Source organism: Mirounga leonina, unplaced genomic scaffold (assembly GCF_011800145.1).
Source record: "Mirounga leonina isolate KUSES-001 unplaced genomic scaffold, KU_Mleo_1.0 Mir_82, whole genome shotgun sequence".
Lineage (NCBI taxonomy): Eukaryota > Metazoa > Chordata > Mammalia > Carnivora > Phocidae > Mirounga > Mirounga leonina.
The window spans coordinates 13,777,976-13,802,538 of record NW_023270825.1 but is presented as its reverse complement, the minus strand read 5'-3'; the positions used below and the strand labels follow the sequence as shown (position 1 = coordinate 13,802,538).

At 39.6% G+C, this 24,563-nt stretch overlaps 1 protein-coding gene across 3 annotated transcripts in view; it reads right to left on the bottom strand.

Moving 5' to 3' along the window:
- Positions 1–24,358, bottom strand: part of FOXN3 (forkhead box N3) — a 395,708-nt gene extending 371,350 nt beyond the window's left edge. For all 3 annotated transcript variants that reach the window (XM_034992922.1, XM_034992927.1, XM_034992928.1), the window contains exon 1: positions 24,212–24,358. The gene's annotated coding sequence lies outside the window, so the exon portion shown is untranslated. The remainder of the gene's footprint in view (positions 1–24,211) is intronic.
- Between the last annotated feature and the right edge of the window lie 205 nt (positions 24,359–24,563).

Sequence of the window (24,563 nt, the reverse complement as noted above, 5' to 3'; positions counted from 1 at the left end):
ATTTTTTTATGTTTACCTGTGTTCAGCAAACTTGCTAAATTCACTTTCTAGTTGCAACAATTTATCTGAAATTTCTTTTGAATTTTCTACATATATAGTAATTGAAACTTCCAATAATTACAGCTTTACCTATTCTTTTTTAATCCTAATATTTTTATTTCTCTTTTGTGCCTCACTGCATTAGCAGGGATTCGTTATGTAATGATGAACAGAGGTGATGATAACTGGTCTATTTGTCCTTTCCTACGAGCAAAGGGAAAGTTTTAACATATCCCTCATTACGCATGGTATTTCCTACTTTTTTTCTTTTTTAAAGATTTTATTTATTTGACAGAGAGAGAGACACAGCGAGAGAGGGAACACAAGCAGGGGGAGTGGGAGAGGGAGAAGCAGGCTTCCCACTGAGCAGGGAGCCTGATGTGGGGCTCGATTCCAGGACTCTGGGATCATGACCTGAGCAGAAGGCAGACGCTTAACAACTGAGCCACCCCGGTGCCCCTGTTTCCTACTTTTTAATAATAGAGTATTTTCTGTAGATACCTTCTTAGAGTAAGAAAATTTCTTTCTTGTTTATTAAGGTGAGTCTTTTTTAAAAAAAATCATGAATAAATGTTGGATTACATCCCATATGTGTTCTGCATTTTTTGAGATAATCATATGGTTTTTGTCTTTATTCTGAATTATTGTATATTTTATTCTTTCTTCTTTATATACTGAGTTACACTGACTGATTTTTAAATAGATTACCCTAATTTTGCATATCTGGAACATAATCAACTTGATCATGATGTAATAATTTATTGCTGGATTCACTTTGCTAGTATTTTGTTTAGGAGTTTTGCAACTACATTCATGGACAAAATTGGCCTGGAATTTTTCTTTCTTATCACGTCAGGTTTTAGCATTAGAATTCTGCTGACTTCGTAAAACAATTTGGGAATGTGCCTTCTTTTTCTATTATCTGGAAGAGTTTGTAGAAAATATGTGTTATTTCTTCCTTAAATATTTAACGAATTCAACAGAAAAATCATCTGAGTCTGAAGTTGTCCTTGTGGTAAGGTTTTTAATTACATATTCATATGAGAAGATACAGGGCTACTCAGATTCTTATTTTTTTTATGTCAGTTTGGGTAAGTGGCATTTTTAGAAAATCTGTTCATTTCTTCTAAAATTTCACTCTGTAAGATTGCCACTGGGCTATTCATCACATTCCTTTATTATCTTTTAAATGTAGTGACATCCCTTGTGTCATTCCTGATATTGGTTATTTGTACTTTTTTCTTAATTACTTTCACCAGGATTTATTGATTTCATAGTCTTTTGGTGCTAATAATTCTATGGGATGTCTGTTTTCTATGTCATTACTTTCCTCTCTTATTTTTGTTATTTTCTTCCTCTTACTTTTTAAAATTTAATTGTCCTGGGGCACCTGGGTGGCTCAGTCGTTGAGTGTCTGCCTTTGGCTTGGGTCGTGATCCCAGGGTCCTGGGATGGAGCCCCACATTGGGCTCCCTGCTCAGAGGGGAGCCTGCTTCTCCCTCTCTCACTCCCCCTGCTTGTGTTCCCTCTCTCGCTGTCTCTCTCTGTCAAATAAATAAAATCTTTAAAATAAATAAATAAATAAAATTTAATTGTCCTTTTTTAACTTCTTGAAATTAATACTTATTTATTTTCAAGCCTCTCTTTTTTTTTAATGTATACATTTGAAACTACAAATGTCCCTTCAAGCATGGCTTTAGCTGCATTCCACATCTGGCTTGTCATATTTTCACTGTCATTAATTTCTAAATATTAGCTAAGTTGAGGGGTGCCTGGGTGCCTCAGTTGGTTAAGCATCTCACTCTTGGTTTCAGCTCAGGTCATTATTTCAAGGTCCTGGGATTGAGCCCCAAGATGGGCTCCACGTTCAGCAGAGAGTCTGCCTGAGGATTCTCTCTCCCTCTCCCTTTGCCTCTCCCCCTGCTCATGTATACATTATCTAAAATAAATAAATAAATCTTTAAAAATAAGTAAATAAATATTAGTTAATTTTCATTGTTATTTCTTTTTTGACCCATGATTGCTTAATTTTTAAACATGGGGATTTTTCAGTTATCTTTTTTGGGGGATTTTTGGGGATTTTTGAGTTATCTTTTTTTGACACTGAATTCTAGTTTAATGTCACTGTGATCTGAAAATATACTCTGTATGATTTCAATCCTTTAAAATTTGCTGACTTGCTTCAACTGAACATGGGCAATGTTGGCAAATAGTCTATGTGCACGTGAAAGGAGTGTATATTCTATATCTGTTGAGTGCACTGTTTTATAATTAGATCAAGCTTGTTAATTAACTTTATTCAAATTGTCTATATCCTAACGGATTTTTTTTAAGATTTAAGATTTTAAGATTTTATTCTTTTTAAGCAAATTCTATAGCCAGTATGGGGCTCGAAATTATAACCCTGAGATCAAGAGTTGCATGCTCTACTGACTGAGCCAGCCAAGCACCCCACCCTGATTTTTATTGTCTACTGGGTATATCAATTACTAGGATACATTAGAATTTATGATTATATCAGTATCTCTATTTCTCCTTGCAGGTCTTTTTTTTTTACATTAGATATTTTTTAATTATTTCAGAAATACTAGGATGGCTAAATGCAAATAACTAAAATTACTTTTTTTTAATTTAAATTCAATTAATTAACATAATGTATCATTGATTTCAGAGGTGGAGGTCAGTGATTCATCAGTCTTTTTTTTTTTTTTTTAAAGATTTTATTTATTTATTTGAGACAGAGAGAATGAGAGAGAGAGAGCACATGAGAGGGGGGAGGGTCAGAGGCAGAAGCAGGCTCCCTGCCGAGCAGGGAGCCCGATGCAGGACTCGATCCAGGGACTCCAGGATCATGACCTGAGCCGAAGGCAGTTGCTTAACCAACTGAGCCACCCAGGCGCCCCAATTCATCAGTCTTATATGGTACCCAGTGCTCATTACATCACGTGCCCTCCTTAATGTCTATCACCCAGTTACCCCATCCCCCCACCCCCCTCCCCTCCAGCAACCCTCAGTTTGTTTCCTATGATTAAGAGTCTCTTATGGTTTGTCTCCCTGTCTGGTTTCATCTTGTTTTATTTTTTCCTCTCTTCCCCTATGATCCTCTGTTTTGTTTCTTATTCCACATATAAGTGAGATCGTATGATAATTGTCTTTCTCTGATTGACTTATTTCGCTTAGTGTAATACCCTCTAGTTCTATCCACATCATTGCAAATGGCAAGATTTCATTTTTTGATGGCTGAGTAATATTCCATTGTATATATACACCACATCTTTATCCATTCATCTGTCCGTGGGCATCTGGGTTCTTTCCATAGCTTGGCTATTGTGGACATTGCTGCTATAAACATTAGGGTGCAGGTGCCCCTTTGGATCAGTACATTTGTATCTTTGGGGTAAATATCCAGTAGTGCAATTGCTGGGTCGTAGGGTAGCTCTATTTTTTACTTTGCAGGTCTTACAATTGTGTGCATGTATGTGTGTATATGTGTGTTTAATAAGTGCATACACATTTAGAAATATATTTTTCTGATGAATTGAATCTTTTTTATTATGAAATATCTCTTTTCGTCTCTAACAGTCCTTCTTGCTTATAAAGGGTGTAACTTTATCTGATACTAATATAGCTATGCAGGGCACCTGGGTGCCTCACTGAGTTGAGAACCCAACTCCGGATTTCAGCTTGAGTCATGATCTTGGGGTCATGGGATTTGGCCCCCCACTGGGTTCCATGCTCGGCGTGGAGTCTGCTTGAGATTCTCTCCCTTACTCTCTGCCCCTCCGTCCAATCATGCATGCATGTGTTGTCTCTCTCTCTCTCACTAAAAGAAATAAATAAATCTTTAAATATTTTAAAGATATATATAAAGCTATATAGATATATATATATAGATATATAGATATATAGATATAGCTATGCAATGTTTCTTTTGGCTAGTGTTTGCATGTTATATCTTTTTACATCCTTTTGTGTTTGGCCTTTCTGTATCTTTTTAAATAGTGTATGTCTCTTTCTAGGGACTCTGAGAAACAAACTGAGGGTTCTAGAGGGGAGGGGGGTGGGGGGAAGGGTTAGCCTGGTGATGGGTATTAAAGAGGGCATGTAGTGAATGGAGCACTGGGTGTTATACACAAACAATGAATCATGGAACACTACATCAAAAACTAATGATGTATGGTGATTAACATAACATAATAAAATTTTTTTTAAATGTAAAAAAAAATAGTGTATGTCTCTTTAAAGCAGTGTATAGGTTTTTAAAAATTCAACCTGATTATCTTCGCTTTTTTTATTTTTGTTTTAGAAATTATAGTTTCTAAATGTTTTTATTTATTTATTTATTATTTATTTTTATTTTTTTAAAGATTTTATTTATTTATTTGACAGAGACAGACACAGTGAGAGAAGGAACACAATCGGGGGAGTGGGAGAGGGAGAAGCAGGCTTCCTGCTGAGCAGGGAGCCTGACGCAGGGCTCGAACCCAGGACCCTGGGATCATGACCTGAGTCAAAGGCAGATGCTTAATGACTGAGCCACCCAGGCGGCCCTATCTTTGACTTTTAAGTAGTTACTCCATTTATATTTCATATAATTGCTGATATGTTTGGGCTTAAACCTATTTTTTATTTGTTTTATCTACTATAGGATCCTTTTTCTCCATTTTCTACCTTCTTTTTAATTATCTGAGTATGTTTTATTATTCTAGTTCCTTTCTTTTAGCTTATTATTTCTATATTCCTTTACCATTCTTTTAAAGATTATCCAGAGTTTAAAACATGCATCCTTGACTTATTAATGGCTAATACAAATTAGTTTTTTTATCACTTCCTACACAATACGTGGATCATAGAATTTAACTTCCTTAATCTGTTCAGACTTAAGTTCTCCTTCGATCATATATTTTATTCACCATATATTTATAACAGGAATAATTACTATTATTTTGTAGAGTGAATATTTATTTATATTTAGTTACTTATTATTTCTATTGTTCTTCATTCCTTTCTGCATCTCTGAGCTTTGATCTGAAATAATTTTCCTTCTGTCCAAAAGATGCCTTTTAGGGGCACCTGGGTGGCTCAGTCAGTTTGGGCATGTGACTCTTGATCTCAGCTCAGGTCTTGATCTCAGGATTCTGAGTTCAAGCCCCACACTGGGCTCCACTCTGGGCATGGAGCCTACTTTAAAAAAAGTCGGGGGGGATGACTTTTAGGATCTCCTGTAGTACAGATGGGCTCATGATAATTTTTTTTTAATACTTTTAGTTTTTCTTCATTTTGAGGAATCCTTTAGGTAGATATAGAATTCACAATTAACAACTGTTTTCTTTCAGCAGTTTGAAGATCTCATGCCATTTCTTTTTGAATTTTATTGTTTCATTGAACAGTTGGTTGTCAATATTATTGTTGCTCCTTTGAAAACAAGAGTTAACTATTCTTCCAGTCCTGACTGCTTTTCAGCATGTTTTTGCTTTGTTTTCTGGTTTGTTTGTTTTTGTTTTGTTTTTGTTTTTTCGTACTGAACCTGATTGCTATCTTAGGGCTTCTTAATTCTGCAGTTTTGTGTCACTTGTTAGTTTTGGAAAAATTTTAGCAATTTTTTCCAATTATTTCTTCTGCTCCATTTTCTCTGTCCTCTCCTACTGAAACTCCAATTACCTGTATATTAGGCCTTTCCACCATATATCGTATGTCTTTAAAAATCCTGTATTTATTTTCCATCATTTTGTCTCTCCAGGCTTTATTTTGGGTATTTTCTTCTGCTCTACATTTCAGTTCACTAATTCTCTCTTCAACTGCATCTACCCCATTGAACCCATCCATTTTCAACACATTTATTAAAGTACAATTTACATACCATAAAATAGATCTACTGTAAATGTACACGCAATGGTTTCAGCATATTAATTCAGTTGTGCAACCAACACCAGCACTATAACACAGTCTTAGAGGACTTCCATCACCTCAAAAAGTTCATTGATTTATAAGTTATCTATTAAACTTCAGTAACTATATTTTTCAGTACCAGGTTCTTATTTATAATTTCCAGTTGTCTGGCAATTTTTTACATCTTATCTTTTAATTCTCTGAATATTTCAATCACAGTTATTTTATTTTTTAAGATTTTGTATTTATTTATTTGACAGAGAGAGACACAGCGAGAGAGGGAACACAAGCAGGGGAGTGGGAGAGGGAGAAGCAGGCTTCCTGTGGAGCAGGGAGCCCGATGTGGGGCTCGATCCCAGGACCCTGGGACCATGACCCAAGCCGAAGGCAGACGCTTAATGACTGAGCCACCCAGGTGCCCCTTAATCACAGTTATTTTAGAGACCATCTCTGATTAATCCACTATCTGGATTTCTTTTAGCTATATCTTTTTTTCTTCTTCTTCATCTTTATTTCTCGCTTTAAAGAACTTCAGTCATCTAGATTTATAGAATACATCTATAAATCTTTCTGTCTCATTTATATTTCTTTTTAAATACATCAACAATTCTGTACATTTCTCAGTGCTCATCAATATAAGTGTGGTCTTAATCCTCCTTATCTATTTCACCCATCCCCCCACCCATCTCCCCTCTGGCAACCACCAGTTTGTACTCTGTATTCAAGTCTGGGGTTTTTTTGTCTCTCTTTTTTTCTTTGTTTGTTCATTTGTTTTGTTTCTTAAATTCCACATGTGAATGATAAGATATGATATAGATATAAAATGGAATATTAATTGGCCGTAAAAAAAAACAAGATCTTGCCAGTTGTAGCAATGTGGATGGGCCTACAGGGTATAATGTTAAGTGAAATAAGTCAGAGAAAGGTATATTTTATTTGTTGGTTTTCTAAATCATGTCTTGTCTTCTCATATGTCTAGTTATTTTTTACCAGGTGACAGATACAGTACATGAAAAACTCTAGTAAAAACATGAGGCTCTGGAAGATGTATCTTCCTCCAGAGAGGATTTTAACTTTTGTTTCTGGCAAGGAACTAAACTAGGGACACTAATCTGAAAATATTTGATTTTTGGCTTCAGTCCCTGTGTGAGTTTTTCTATTTCTGGTTTATCTTGACTCAGGGTTCCAAATGAAAGCCCAGGTTGTTTACTAGGGCTTCTGCTCCTTGGCAGGACTTGAATACAGTTATAATGCCCCCAATCCCATGAGTCTGTTGAAAACTCTGCTAAGTTTTTTAGTCTCTTGGCCACTAATTTTGGAAGTGACAACTGTCTCAAGAAAAAGATCCAAAAGCTGTGCTCATCTCTTAGGGCTTTCCTTTCCCTGAATCTTGGTTTTATCATTCCTCATTGCTTTGATGACTCTCCAAGGCTTCCAAACTGACTTTTTTTTTTTTCCTTTTTAATTTTAAGCAGATTTTCTCAGCAGATAAGCTGGTCGGAACAAATCTGATCTACTATTGCTAGATACATTGACTACCACTGTAAGTAAGGTGACCATAATTTATCATATAAGCCAGGGTGCCTTTGAAAATAAAAGGAATCATTAAACTGAGGCAGTACGCATAAACCAAAACTATTACAAACAAATCAGGATATATGGTCACCCCAATAATACTGCATGGAGGACTCTGCTTTAAAAATATAGATTAATTTAATGGGGTGCCTGGGTGGCTCAGTCAGTTAAGCGTTCGACTCTTGATTTTGGCTCAGGTCATGATCTCGAGGTCATGGGATCAAGCCCCACATTGGGCTCTGTGCTCAGTGGGGAGTCTGCTTGAGGATTGTCTCTCTCCCACTCCCTCTCTCCCTCTTCTTCTCTCCCTCTCCCTCTGTCCCTCCCCTGCTCATGCTCTCTCTCTCTAAGGATAAATAAATCTTTAAATATATATATACACAAATTAATTTAAAAATCACATCAGCCATATAAAAAATATGGAAGCCTTGCCTCTTCCCTCTGTGACTGAATACTTACTATTAAGGCTAAAAAGGAGCCCTTGCTCTAAGTAGGAAGAGACCACTCAGTAGCTCACTGCATCAAAAGAGGGGGTTAGCTATCCTACTCAGTCTGCTAGGTCCTGGGCTGTATATCTGATTAACATCTTTGGTTGAGACTCGGTACCTCCAAAAGAGGAGCTTTGGAAACCTTTCCAAACACAAGAAAAAAAATCTAAAATTCTCATTTACTAGAGGTTTAGAATTGGGAAGAAAATGGACACAATTTCAAGAAGAGCCCTGTGCACCCACCCATCTACACTTCATCAATTTTATTAAAAATGCTGTACTCTACTCTCACCTGCCAGAAATTCTATGCCCTGTTCCACAAGTGGAACAACATAAGAAGTGAAGGACTTGCTTTGTTTGGCTACTGAAGGAACCACATTTACCTGCCGGGTCATCTTCTAAAGTGAACTCCTCTGGGTTCAAGAGCTATTCTCTGCCCAGTGCCAGAGCTAAGCCCGAGGAGTTGCTCAGGCAAATAAAACATGGTCTATACCTAATTATAGACTCACCATGTCTTGTATTTTGCAGCCTGACCCTTCCTGGAATTTTGAGGATGCTATTCAGGATACCATTTCCTATTCTCCATCTGCATATTTTAGATGACTTGATTCAAAACAATGTTTTGAATATAAACAGCCCAACATTTTTCCAAAACACAGGCTTTATTGGCATATAAAGTAATTTGCCACATGCATTGTGCTTGCATCTGAGCAGGTGGATAATAGATTAGTTAGAGTTACTAAGATGTCAGTGTATTTTCCCATCCACAGCGCGGTGCAGTAGAGAAAGAAAACTATGCAATGAAAAGAAAACAAACGAGGATTCCAACAGTTTAACTCAAGTCCATATGTCATTCTCATTTACTAAGACCAATAGCAACAGAAAATAAAAATAGAGAATTGAAAACATTGAGCCTAGCAACAAAGTAGTAAGTTCAACTGAAGCAGAGAGTGATACTGAGGCCAATAACCCAGGGTCCAGTTCAGCTGAGATTATCTGTGGCCCTAGAGAATATTTAAGAGCTACACTCTGCTTGTTGCTTTGCTAACTACTTGCCTGGAAAAAGGCTGGCTTCCATAAGCAAGACCTAAAAGCAAAGGAAAAGAAGTGAAAAGTCCCTCCTAAAGGACTTGAGATCGTACCAAGCCTTTATCCTTCCCATCCTACAAATGAACTAGAACCACCACTGTATCAATCACAAAATCAACCACAAAGGTCTTTCTCCACTCAAAGCAGTTTGTTTACACCCCCTCACCTGACTGGCTCTGGGGCAGGGTCTTATCTCACGCCCCTATACCCAGCTGCTCCCCAGTCTCTAGCACCTTGCAGACCTCAACAAGTATTTCCAGAATGACGGTATGAATTTTCAGAACAACCCAGAGGGTGCCGAGAGGGCTGATGTCAAGACATTTCAGAAGAAACAACTGAGACAGATTAAAGTGATCCCCCCGTGGAAATGCCACTATGGTGAGCAGTGCCCCCTCCAACTGTCAGGGGTTTCAGGGTTTGTTTCTTCAAATTTTTATTTTGATAAATTTCAAGTCTAAGGCAAAAACGTGAAGGAGTAACATAATGAATAAGTTGCAGATCACAATGCTGCATCCCTAAAAGCGTTAGCAGTCATCTGCTTACAACAAGAACGTTCTCCTTTCATCTGAGGCTTAATTTCAGTAGAGCATGCTGTGTGTTCAAAACTACATGATAGGGGACATTTTCAAACGTTCAGCACATAATTCACACCCTCAAGGAAGTTATTATATAGTTGGGGGTTTAAACTGGATGAACATGAAATAATTCAGGATAATTAAATCTTAAACGTGGTGGCACTGATTCTAAGTGAAAAAGGAGCTCAGAGAAGTGAGGAAACAGGCTGGGCCAAAGTTTCAGAAAGGAAATGCATGACAGAGACAGACTGGCTGTTTATTACACCTGTTCTTCTTCCTCCTAGGCACACATCCAGACTACCTTTCCCAGCAACCCTCCTTGCAGACAGATGTGGCAATCCTACCAAGTATTCGCTAATAACTGGGAAAGGAAGTGGAATGTGCCACATCTAGGATGGCCAGTAAAAACCTGTCACTCCTGAGTTTCTCCGTTCTTTCCCCCTTTTGCCGGCGTGATCTAAGTAAGCACAATGACCTTGGGAGCCATTGGTTGAAAATGGCAGAGCCCCAGAATGAAAACTGTCTGGTTCCCTGGATCACCACCTGAATGAGAGCCATTCTCCATTCAGGACACCCACTTTGGATATATAAGGAATAAACTTTTATTGTTTTGATTCATTGCACTGTTGGTTTTATTGAAGCAGCTAGTATTACCTCAACTAATACAAGTTAGGGCTTAAAATAGGTGCAGAAGGAGGTCATATTTTGAAAATAATGATTGTGCTTTTTTTCTACTGCTTTATGCACACATGATCTTCACCCTAGTTGCCCAGGGGCATTCATATATCCAGGGACTATTGAAGAAGAAATACAGAGAAAGAAGGATGGGAGTTCTTTTTCTGGCACTATGACAAAAAAAGATACCTGTCCAATCCTTGAAACAACTAAAGATGCCGGACAAAATACTTCCTCAAAATAGTCTGAAATGGATGTATGAGCCAACAAGAAACTGGGGCATACTCAGAGCATAACACTTACATCAGCTTTCACCTTGACGGCATTTAACAAACTGAGTGAACTTGAGCTTCTGTTTTTACAGTATAGCAGAGCACAGGGGATGGCAAACAAACTTGGTAGCACTAACAAAGGCAGGACTCACCAAGGTACAAAGAAAGTATACTAGGAGGTGCTCTGCTATAGATAGGACTCCAAAAGGCTATCAGAATGCCTGTCTCCAAAATTCGTGTTGAGTAGAGGAGAGAGAGTCCTTACTGAAAATCTGTAATCACAAGAGAGCCTTCACATGAGTTTTGAATACGAACTGATTATGTGATTGATCTCCCAAAACTCAAGTTGAAAATTTTAAGTCCTTGCTTTGCAGATTGTTTATGATACCATGCACCTGGCAGAAACAAATGCAAAATCTAGAGAATTCACCTAAATACAAACCTCAAAGAATTCCTACCTATCAAGTCTCAAAAAAAATTAGGTCACAGTAAAATAAAACAAAACCCACAAACACACACATGCATAAGGAAACAAAGCATCATGAACAACTAGCAAAAACAAGAGATGGTAGAATTGAACCCACAAAGACTTCAACTTTTAAAATCATTAGACACACAATATAAAATAAATGTTTAAATAATAGAAGGAAACAAGTATATAAGCTGCAAGCAAATCAGACAGATTGGATAGAGGAAACTGACAAATACTGAAAATATCTAGACTGTAGCACATAAAGATATTAGAGAGAAAGACAGAAAACATGAAAAAGAGGTTAAAACATAGAGAAGACAAAGAGCAAAAGTCTAAGATATACTTAATCTGAAATCCAGAAGTAGAAGAGTACAGAGCAGGGACAATATTCTGAGAATCTTCCATAACTGATGAAACAATTCAATCCATAAATTCACAAAACCCGCAAAATCCCATATGAAATAAATACATAAAAGAGAAATTCACATCTAGATACTTTATAATAAAATTGCAGAATACCAAAAATAAAATATCTAAGAGCAGCCATAAAGTACTATTGAATAAAGAATACCTTTCAATGACAAGTGACAATTAGATTTAGTATTGACTTCTCAGCAGAGGAAACCAGAAAACAACAGAACATCTTTAACATGTTGACAGAAAAATAACTAGAATTGTATACCTAGCAAACACAGATTTTATACCTAGCAAAACTATATTTTTAGAAAACAGAAAAAATAGAACTTTCCAACAAACAATAACTGAAATAGTTTTCCCTCAATTGATCCTCACTAAATGAAATCTAAGAAAAGAAGTGATCCAGTGGGGTAGGACTGGGGGCAGAGGAAGGAATTATAAACAAAGAAAGTAGTAAATATGTGGGTAAATCTGAACAAAAAGTTCTATTTTAAAATGATAACAGTAATGTCTAACATGTGAAGTTAAAAAAACATAAGATACACCTAAAACAATGAGCAAAAATGGGACCTAATTTGGGGAAGTGGGGGCAGTGACTGGAGTTAAGTAACCTAAGATCCTTTCATTGTTTGGGAGGAAAGGAAAGATATGAATTAGTTTTAGACTTTGATAAGTATACATGCTAAAACTTCCAGAGAACCACTAAAAGAATAATAATAGTGTAAAACTTCTAAACTACTATAGAAAAATACATAAAATAAGAAAGGAAGGCTCATCAATTCAAAAGAAGGCAAGAAATGAAAGAAAAAGAAACACAGAAGAGGCAGGACAAATGGAAAGGATAAAATAACATGAAGGATAAATTGAAATATATCTGTAATTACAATAAATATAAACATTACATATTTCAGTTAAAAGGTATTTATAGACTGCCTAAAAACAATATCCACCTATAGGTCACATATAAAAGATACATCCAAAATACTAGGATACAAAGAGTTTAAAAAAACAAAGGATGGAAAGACAAGTAGCAAAAGTTAATAAAGAGGAAGCTGAGGGGTGCCTGGATGGCTCAGATGGTTGGGTGTCTGCCTTCGGCTCAGGTCATGGTCCCAGGGTCCCAGGATCAAGCCCCACGTCGGGCTCCTGGCTCAGCGGGGAGTCTGCTTCTCCCTCTCCCTCTGCCTCTCCCCCTGCTCATGCTCTCTCTCTCTGTGTACCTCTCTGTCTCAAATGAATAAATAAAATCTTAAAAAAAAAAAGAGGAAGCTGGCATGTCCCATGGTTGTCTAGTGTTGTTGCATGAACATCAGACAAAAATATACTTAAGGACAAAAAACAGCATGAGTGTTAAAGTGCATTCCTTCATAATAATAAAAGATTCAATTCTCCAAGATGACAGAAGAATTCTAAATATATACATCAAATAATGTAACTTCAAAATATATCAAGAAAAGTGATAAACTATTATTCTCAGTGAGAAATTTTAATACACTTCTCTCAATTAAAAATAGATCAGCAAAGTATCAATAAAAATAGTAAAGATTTAAAGACTAGGTTAACAAGCTTGACTTAATGTTCCATAATTGACATCATAAGACTGTGTTATATGACAAAAATGCAATTGTTAGAAATCAATAATGAAGAAATAACTTGAAAGATACAAAACACTTTTAAATAATCCATAGAACAAAGAAAAAGTTATAATAAATTTAAAAGTTAATTAGAACTGAACAACAGTGAAAATGTTACATACTATAACTCCTGAGATAGCACTAACTCAGTACTTAGAAGGTCATTTATAGCTTGTATTTTGGTATTAGAAAAGAAAACTTCAGGGGCACCTGACTGGCTCAGTTGGAACAAGTTGTATCTCTTGATCTCAGGGTTGTGAGTTCAAGCCCCACGTTGGGTGTAGAGATTACCTTAAAATAAAATCTTAAAAGAAAAAATAGAAAACTTCAAAAACTGCCATCTCAGGAAGTTAAAAAATAAAATAATAAACACAAAAGAGTAAAAACAATAAAGATACAGCGGAAAATAAACAAAGAGATACTACAGAGATCTAAGAAACTAAGTTTTTTGGAAAACACTAGACGAAAGGCAAATAGGAACTTCACAAAATGAAGAAACATACATGACCAATAAACTTATGAAAAGATACTCAAACTTATTGATAACCAAAATAATTTAAATAACAATGAGATTATTTCACACTTATACTGGCAAAACTTTTTTTTTTTATTAAAGATTTTATTTATTTATTTGAGAGAGAGAATGAGATAGAGAGAGAGCATGAGAGGGGGAAGGGTCAGAGGGAGAAGCAGACTCCCTGCTGAGCAGGGAGCCCGATGCGGGACTCGATCCCGGGACTCCAGGATCATGACCTGAGCCGAAGGCAGTCGCTTAACCAACTGAGCCACCCAGGTGCCCCTACTGGCAAAACTTTTAAAGTCTGACAATATTAAATGTCTTGAGAACATGAAACAACAGAAAAATATATTCACTACTGGTGGGAATGTAAATTGGCCCACGCACTTTTGAAACCAATTTGCATTAAGATGCTTATACCTTATGAACAGAAATTCCATATCTAGACAATTACCACGATGCAGAGGCTTTCCATTTTTTTGTTCCCATTTATAAGAAACATATTTTAAACCATGAGACAGTACACACACACACCCCTATAATGTTTCCATTTATATGAAAGCAGGCAAAACTAAACTATATGTAGTTTCAGGCTAAAAAAAAAAAGTATGGGATAAAACTATAAAGAAAAACAAGGACACAAACCAGACAGAAACCCCACACATCTACTCGCATCCCAGAAGCTAGAGTTTTGCCATTCTTAGCAAAAGACCAAAAAGGGGGGGCAGTCTTCGAAATGTGATTGTTAGCTAAAACTTGCACAGAATGTACACAGGTGGGAAAATAGTAGACTGTGCCACAGGCAGAAATTCCACAACCTTGAAAGTCAGGCTTTGTCCTGGGACAGGATTTTCCACCATTTACCAGGAATCTGGACGACCCAACTCAAAGAATCTACCGGAAGACAGTGGAAGATGCTACTTTTACCCATCAGGGACAGGGAAGTCCCTAATCTCCCCACCTTGATGGTGCAAGGAAGTGGTGGTGAAGGGGAAGCTAAAGAAGAATCCACCCGTTTCTGGGTCCAGATAATTATAGGAAAGAAATAGGAGAGAAGAAAAGAGGATAGTTGGGTATTTCTTGCTTGGCCTGACCTACTCCTGGGTGATTCTGCCTCCTGACTGGAGGAAGTACACTGGGTGTAGAGGGATGTCCTTGTGCCCATATTCCTGCACCATGTGGAGCCCTGAGAAGAGATGGCCTGCACCAGTGTGGGGCACAGCTTCATCAGCCCAGTGCGACAGCATGCTCAAGCAGAGGGAGCAGTGAGTCGAGGTGTTGGGGTGGGAGGAGGAGGAGGGGGAGGAGGCTGAGCTAAGAACCATGCACTTGCCTTGAGTTGGCTGTGGCCAGAGGAGGGGATCCCTTGCCAAGACCACCAGACCAGAAGGCTGATGGAGGATGTTGGAGCAAACTCAGAGTTTGCTGCTCATGGGAGCTGAGGTGAGACTAAGTCAGCAGGGAGTGTCACAGTGAGGTTTTTTAAATTAAATAAAATAGAATAAAATAAAAGAGAATGGAGACCAGAGTGCATGGAGTGTAGCAAGAATAATACTATCTTCTGTATGGTCCATCCATGTATACAATGTCCATATGTGCTTACTAGGATCTTCTGACAATGTATCTATCTTTTTAAAAAAAAAAGATTTATTTTAGAGAGAGAGAGAGTGAGAGTGGTGGGGGAGGGGCAGAGGGACAGGGAGAGAGATTATCTCAAACAGACTCCCAGTTGAATGCAGAGCCCGATGTGGGGCTCGATCCCACAACCCTGAGATCATGACCTGAGCCGAAACCAAGAGTTGGACGCTTAACCGACTGAGCCACCCAAGCGCCCTGACAATGTATCTGTATCTTACTGTGGGTCTTTGAAAACCCCTGGGTTAGATTATGTGTAATAAGAGTCACAGGCTTCAACTGCTAGTATAACACAAGCAGCACCAGTGGGCAAGAGACCCAGTCCCCAAGAGCAGAGGTCACCCCACCTACGGAGCCTGAATCTGCTCGTCCTCGGGAAGAAATACAAGGGAGGAGCATGCTTGACACTCTTTCCCACACACACACCATCACAGGCAAAGGAGCGGACATAACATGAGCGAATGGGCAGTATTCTCCCAGGAAGACTAAGAATTACTGTAAGGGACTGTTTGGATTATCTGACCGCACTAAGTTTTAAAATAGATAGGATCAAAAGTTATTATTCTTTTTCCTGATAATCAACAGGTGCGTGCTGGGGAAGAAGGTTCGCTGTAGGAAAAAAAGGAATAAATTGCATTTTCTCTATACACTGGAGCTGCAGGATGGGCGCAACTGGTGTCCTTCCAACATGTGAATGGAGGAAGAAGAAGGTTGTGGTCAGGGGATCATAGGAACTAGGAACAATATAAACAAAGGCAGCGGAGCTGAAAGGGGCAAGGCGAGTCCGGGGTCCAGTGCCAGAGGCATTCCCTGAGCCCTAATGGGTAAGGCCAGGTCACAGAAGGTCTTGCCGGACAGAGGAAGACAGACTTGGTAAGGGGAGCCACAGAAAGCCATCACAGGTTCTCAGTGGCTGAGGGACTAACACCAATAACAACACAACAATACAAATCACTACGGTAAGTTGCAACTATGTGCCAGGCTCTGTGCCAAGCGCTTCTCGGGGACTCTACGATTAACCTTCACAATAATCCGTTCAGGATTTCCACATTACTGAGTCTTCTTTCCATATCACCGGGTCTTAGGTCAAGGTCACACACAGCTCTACGTGGCAGAGGCACTTCCAGAGCATTTTGGGGGGAGACAAGTCTTCAGGAGTACAGGGGAAGGAAAGGGAGCGGGAGGGACAGAGCCCCTTCGAGGTGACCTGCGGTGTCCCAGGCGCAAGGCTCCAGCACTCAAGATGAGGAGATGAATAGAAGGTGCATTTCCAAGAAAGCAGCAAGCAGCTCTGGTGATAAATGAGATACATGGATGGAAAGCAAGTAAGTGTCCAAGTGTTCCAACCTGGGAAACAGGATAATGCTGGTAACAGAGGAAAAACAACAACAAAATGAATGCCCTCGTTGAACATTTCTGCCCGAATGCTTAGACTCAGAACTGGCGCGACTTCTCCTGTTCCTGTTTGTTTGGACTAAAAACCACTCTCCCAGGGTCTTCATTCATTTTGAAGTTCAGAGGATTATTAAAAATGATTATTCTTCTAAAACGTCTACATCTCTGACCCCGTAGAAGGAGCTGAAGAGTAGAGTGGTGGTAGGAGCTACGGATGCCCTGGCCACTTCCCTTTCGGGCCTGACATCCTAGTGCACACCAGCCCAACCTCCCACTGCTGCTAAGGGCATGAACAAGTCCCCACGAATGTTCTCTGGCTGAAGCCTGTTCTGCCAGCTTGCAAGAAGCAGAGCTCTGGGCTTAGATGAGAAGCCAAAGGGACCCTGCTCCACTCGGTCTGTATCAACCCATATGGGGTTTGTATGACTTAGGGGTAGGGGAGCCCCAAGAAGGAGATACCAGACAGCCTGCTAATCTGACAAGGTAAGCCCCCTGTTTTTTATTCAGAAAATAAAGGAGATGTCATTGTATTTGAGTTTGTTGGGCAGCTCCTATGAATTACAAAAGTGAATGTTGTCTAGGAAATCCGTTTCTGCGGAGGCCACAACAGAAAGATGAAGTGCAATATTTGGCTAATTCAGGGAAGTCATATCCCTGTGGTAAGAGCCTTTTGTTTACCAAGTAGGTGAATGTGCTCAGAGGTAGATGAAGGAAAATTCAAAAGATGAAGAGGAATTAGCATAGTCTCTGACAAGGGAACTACAAAGTCCCTTGCAACCCTACTGGCCAGACGTGGGAACACAGAACATTCACGAGCAAACCCTGTTTCTTGTCAAAGTTATATCAAATATTCCCTACCCCACCCTGTGATTTTTTTCCCAGGAGGAGATTCCATTTCGAACATGGAAGGGGAAGTCATCAACCCTGGAACAGAAACAGTTGAACAGTTGTGAGGTAGCCAGTGGGGTGGAAAAAATGCCTGGAATTTGGGAGTCAGAACTGGCTGGTGACCAACGAGTATGTGGCCCTAGGAACACAGGGCCTCAGTTTCTTTATCTGTAAAATGGGACATTAATGCATATTTATCATTACTTAGTAGTAACAGTGGTAGCAGTATATGAATACTAGGTTATTATAAGAATCAATTAAAATCATATAGGGGAGGCAGCTTTAAAAAAAAAGATCTTATTTATTTATTTGAGAAAGAGAGAGGGAGAGAAAGAGCATGAGCAGGGGAAAGGGCAGAGGGAGAGGGAAAGGGAGGGAGAAGTAGACTCCTTGCTGAGCGCAGTGCCTGAGGCAGAGCTCCATCCAGGACACTGAGATCTAGACCTGAGCAGAAGTCAGATGCCCAACCCACTGAGTCACCCAGGCACCCTGGGGAGGCATCTTTTAAAGGAAAGCCTCTTACTAGTGTGATATGATTTTTCTGTTACCCAATACTGCTAAACTTACCGAGAGCAACTTATTTCTTTTTCAAGAGACCACTATAAATGCTAAATCTAGTCCCACGAAACAGTATGACTACCTTAATTTAGAGATCTGTATTAACTAGTCATTAAACAGTAATTGTTTTAAAGGCTGCAAAAATGTTAAGTTTACTGAATCAGAAAATATCAGGGTGTGAAGACATAACCTGAGATTATCTGAAATCTAACCTTGTATAATATACTTAAGTCCCCTCTTCAAGGAGAACTTGCTGTTATCCGAATCTTAAGAAAGGTACACAGCATACACTCTATGTAACATCTTAAGTCCTACACTAGCAATTTCTGCCAGGTCCCAGTAACTGCACCGAATCCTTGAGTTAAAAAAAAAAAGTCCCCAAGAACATCGGAGTTTAAATGCTCACTCAAGAGGAATCATTGGTCTATTTTCATGAATATGCCTTGGGACAGTTCCATTGGATTTCTGCGTACACACTCATTCTTCTTTGAAATGCAGTGGGAGGAGGAATAAGATAGCTTTAAACAGCCTACACATGAAAAGCTTTCTTCCACACAATTCAACAAATAAAAGTTAACCACAATCATTTTCTCTCCATCCACCACCGCAGCCAACTATTTTGTGCTCATACTAGTTTCATCTTTGTAGAGGAAATATTTTCTTAAAAATAGAAAAAGTTCCCCGGGGCGCCGGACTGGCTCAGTGGGTAGAGTCTGCGATGCTTGATCTCAGGGGTGTGAGTTCAAGCCCCACTGTGAGTGTGGAGCCTACTTTAAAAGAAAAAAAAAGAAAGAAAGAAAGAAAGAAAAAGAAAAAGTTCCAGCACAAATTGCTGGAAGACCTGCAACTTCCCAGAACACTGATCATTCTAATTGCCATTTCCAACCCCATGCGGGTAACAGGGACTGCAAACCCCGCGGAAGTAATGGGAGAATGTAGAGAGGGGTCTGCCCTTCCTACTTCTACAAACAGCCCCACTGCACATCCTCCAGGAAACGATGCAGGGAGGATGGCTGTGGCCACAAGGAACACGACGCACTCCAGTCTGCCTGAAGGGTCCACCGATTTCTCCTCACCTCCATAACTGTGCACGCGTGAATCGAGTGGTCATGAAAATCCAGAGTGGAACCGAAGGGAATTTCTCTGTCCACCACCCCTAGAAATCTTAATACTCGTAGCCATGGGATGTGAGCGAGGAGAACTGAGCCCAACCCCAATGCTGCCATTTTAGTCAATCGCACAAGAGAGGAGATAATGCGAATATATTTGATGATATTCAAATATCATCTGTGTGTTATCATTTTACTCAACACGCAAAACATGACTGAGTCTGCCAAGCAGATTATATAGCTTGGCAAACTTTCATTTCATGAACGACACTTAATATGAAATAATTTTCACTGACAAATAGAATAACAGTGATATAACAGATCCCGAGGTGGCAACAGAATAAATCCATGTATTCTGGAATAATCATAACTAAGTACTCTCAAATATGTCTATGCAATATTCCCATAGCTTATAGGGAAAGGGGGCCCTGGTTTGTAAGTAACCCCTAAAAACATCCTTTCCCTTCCCTTATTAGAGACTGGTCCAGGGCTTTGCCATATTTATGGCCAGCCGAATCATTTGCTATAGACACACTGGCTTATTAAAGTACATTGTAGTATGTGCCTTTTTCCTACTCGTTCTGAGCACAAGCGCCTCTTAAATTATCAAGGCAAAAGTTCTCTCTTCAGCTAAGAGGTTCTGGGGGCTCTGTAAGCCATTCTCTTGGGTCTTCTTTAGAGAATATTTTGGACACTTTAAAAGCAGTGATTTTCAGACTGTTACACAGAGGTAGCAGGGTTCTAGGGTGAGCCCCAGGCACAGCCCAGGGGAAGACATCAGGCTCTGGGCTCCTGGTTCTTGGTTTCCCCCAAGCAGCTTTGTTCCTATTCCGCTCATGGATTAAGGTCTTGCATAAGATTCCATTCGGTGCTAAATATAAAACAAAAATGATGTCTTCAAAAATGTGTGAAAACCATTGCAACAAATCATTCTCTCCCTCAGACACTCTTAACCCATCCCCCCAGGGCTGTTTCCTTCAAATGCAGGTTTATGTACTTCTTTTCCTTTAAAGAAGTTCACCCTTGTTTTCTCTTCCAGAGTTTGAAACATACACAAATTAAAATAACTAAATGTGTTTATTGACAATATCCAAAAAGCAATCCAGAGTCTTGCACAAGAAATCTCTTCAAGGTTAAGATCTGGTTTTCTCACATGGATTGTACACTGGATTTAGCACTGCCCCCCGCCATTTCTGATTCTCCCCCTACACCAGTCTTTTGCCATCAGCAAAGTAGGCATATACCTGACATTCAGTCTTTATGAATTTTCTTCTGATAAGCAAAGGAAAGAATGAAGCTGCTTCTCTCCCTTTACCTCACCATGAAACTGGCATTTGGTTGGTATTCTGAATGATCAGAAATTTGGCAGAGCTATCCAAAAAATGCCAGCTTCAGTGAGTATGTGTAGATCTGACAACTGAAAATGAATTAGAATATTATTGAACATCTTGTTCATTTGGATTGGTAAAGTAAGTTGTACACAGTAAAATAATGACCAATTTTTCTAATCCCAAAGTCAAAAATAAATAAACAGAAATGCCAAAGATTTGGAGTCGCTTTAGAAATTCTGAGCAAACTATTTGACAGACAATGGAGAAGGAAGGCAGATTCTAGAAACCAACAAATCCCATTCATTTCCTTCAGTTTGTAAAAACAAGCAACTGACTTGCTTCCTGCCAATGACCATACTTACAGATAAGAAAGCTCCCTGCAGGAAATCCTTTGCTAAAAGAGAACCGTTGTGCCATTAAACACAACCTTTTTCACCAAACCCCAATCAGTTAAATATTTAACAACATGGGATCATGAAATATATATGCTGAATCAACACAGCAGGTGATTGTTATACCGCTGCATTTATTCTAAAGTCCATACTACCTATGGCATAGGGGCAGGATGTTATATAAACATTAAAATACACTCAGGATTCTTTCCACTTTTTCTCTTCCCCCATGCAATTAGTTGATAAAAACAAGGAAAAATTGTCTTCTTTTTAAAAAGATCAAAGTGTTAAGTAATATTTAAAACTGACCAATTTCATTTAAGATAAAGCAAGACAATGCTATAAGTCATGATTAGAAGGAAGATATTACTAAATGAATATCAAGAATTTAGAATTTAAAGACTACCACTGACAAGATTAGAGAAACCTAAGAAACACTTTGGCATTATATTTACAAGCTTCCATGTTGACCGTCCAAGTCAAAATTGAGGAGAGGGCCTCCTCGGTTATTTTTCACTCAGCAAAGTGAAAAGGGGGAGGGTCTCCAAACTTTTCTCCCTTCTTCCCCCTCCTCACTGAAACCATTACCAAGGTATCGGAAATAGTCACAACTCTGATTTTGAAAACTTAAAACTAAAAGCACTCTCCTCATCTACAAAAGAAGAGGAAACTTTTCTAAGTTAATCAAATATGAACTGCAGTTTTTGAAACAGTTTAGCTCTACTTAGTCAGAGCTTTCCTCTCCCTGCTCAGCTATTGAGAACACCCTCCCCTGTACTTTGCAAATCACCAGCCAGTCGATTTGCCTTAGTTCAGGGTTCCAAAATGCCAGTTCTTTGAATTCAATTGCCACAGTTCAACTTTGAACCCTCTCGCAAACATAGACTCTTCATTATACCTTCCCCAAGTGACTCTTCAGCCACGGGCAACACTCCAGTCTTTATGGCTCTAAAAAGAGCTTCGTTCTAACAGTAGGACCTACAAATCAGTTTGATTCCACAATGAAGTGCTCAAATACCTTCTTCGCTTTGCCTTGCACAACTCAGAGGTAGCCAACCGCTAAGTAAGCACGTGTGCTCATCCTCGCTTTAAGGTTTTTTTCCCTCACATATGCTTAATAAAACACGGTTATGAAATCCAGGAGACTGCATTTTTGGTTGTTGTTGTAAAATGACCTTGATTTGACAGGCATGGTCTCGGGTTTCAGCAGATGCTGTGGGAAAGCTTACAGAAGCCAACATGTTCTCCAGGCATCTGTGATGACATGCAGGTTTTTTGGTTTTTTTTTTTAAGTGGTGGTTATGGTAGTGTATGTGTGTGTTGCGGGGGGGTTACTATTCTCGGTTTCCATGACAACCATGTCTCCACTCATAGGTTATTAGATACCATCCACTTCCTGTGTCTAAATTTTTAAGCCAATCAGAAAAGTGTTTATCCATTTAACAACTTCTGAGATAGTGCTTCTTTAATTGAAGTGCTTTAAGGCTCAAATAAAGATGTCCATGGGTCTTATATATATTTTTGTCTTATAGATACACAATGATTTACTAATTTCTGTTCTTATAAGGTGAAGAATGCCCCTTTCCTCGGACGTGAAATGCATTCTCCCAAACAGATGCCACAATTTCTGATCATAGTGTGCAAGTTGATTTTGATTGTTTGCTCTTCATTGCCTTTTTCTTTCACTGTTGCAGACTTAAATTTAGTGCATGAAACATGTCAATGCACAGGACGCTTAAATGATCGAAGTAAAGATCCAGCTAGACATCCATCTGCTGCTGGTGCTGTTTAAATATTCGGGTCAAAAACCGCCTAGGAAAAATTATTCTAAGTTGAACAACTTTGCATCGTACAGCTCCTGAGGAGAAATCATGGAGAACGTATTGTAAAGTGATATGTCTATAAATGTAAGCTAGTAGCTGACGTCTGCAAAGAAATTTGTCACCAAAATGGCCTACTTTATCCGGTTAGAAACAACAACGAAAAATTAAACATAAAGGTTCTCTCACGAAAATTGCACCCGAAATTAAAAAGCAATCTTGCAGGAATCTGCGCACTGAGAAGGCTAATCTGAAAATTACAGCAGGATTTTAAAAGAAGGTTTGGGGTGGCTGTTTTCCTAAGTCTCAATCTAGCTGACCAATCAATGTGAGAGTTGAAGTGGTTTGTAGGCATCTGTGCAGTCTTCCGCTCTGCACTCTGAGCTGCTCTCCCCTCTCAAGACAGAGCTGGTGATCAATGAAAAACAGGGAACAAAAGGAATATAACAGGATGTCTTCCTTTGCTAAGGAAAATGATTCCCTTTTTCCTCAATGAGCCAGTAGCAGCCAGCCTACGACAGCTCCACATGGGAGCTCCCAGCAGACCAGTCCACGGGCGGCACATTTTACATTTGCAATCGTACGTCCCAACTGCTAGCAAATGGGTCACCTTAAGCACATCCTGTGACAGAGGGCTCCCCGAGCCCCATGGATTGAAACTCATAAATTAAGTAAATTAATAATCCCGCAATTAAAAGCTGCCGAGAAAGACTGCCTTGCCCTTCCCCAAATGTCATCCCAGGAGTATAAACAAAGCATGAAAAATAGTCTCTTCAGCCTCCCAGCCAGGAATCATGGTTTTTCTCCTCAAAGCAACGCTTCTCCGAAAAGAGAAATATTCCTGGGGCCCTCAAAGGAAACTCTCATCTGTAGATGTCATATTAGGATAACCAGTTACAGTGTTGGAAAAGAGGCTGAAACTGCCCACAGATTTGACACTGTTTATAATTGATAGCAAAACAGTTGCGACAGCAAATGCTGTAAACTCTGCCCGAGCCAAACTCCACATTTAACACGTTAGTTCCTTGAAAATAAAAGTAACGCCTGGGGAGCCCACAGAAGTAAAGCCCTAGGAAGTAATTAACACAATTACATCAATTATTTGATAATTTCTTAAATTATTCATTTGTCTTCTATTTTAAAAGAAAATTTTTTAAACGGCTATTCACAAATTCCTGAGAAACTTTTTTTTTTTTTTTTTAATGAACTTACTTTTGAGCCAAAACTAATGAAAATATTCAACTTGCTATCCCTGGATCTTTCCCACTTGGGCTGCACGCTATAAATCAATCTGAAACCAGGTGGAAATATGGGGGTGGACACCTTAAAAAAATCAAAGGGTGCCCCAAAATGCAGCAGCCAGAACAGTGAGGGCTTCTCGTGACAATGCTGAGCCAGAGCAGAAGCTCAGGAGGCAGGAAATGAGCCCCATTTTCGTTACCTTCGATCGCCGGCCCCCCCCCCCGCTGCTTCTCGCGGGCCGCATTGGGGGGCTGCGGCGGCGCTGGACTCGCCGGTGGCCCCGCCGCCGGGTCGCGCCGTCTCCCGGCCGAGCTGCAGCCGATCGCGGCCGGAACCCCGGCTCCAGCCCCGGCGCCCGCCCGGGGTCGGCGGCGCGGCTCCCACCCGGGTCCGGAGCCCCGCTGGGTCCTAGTGCGCGCCGCGCGCCCGCCGGCCCGCCCGCCCGCGGCCGGGGCTGCAGCCCGCACGTACGGCAGGCAGCTCGGGAGCATCGGGAGTCCCCTGCGAAACAGAAAAACCCGCCGGCCCCTTTCAAAACCGGACACCGTGTG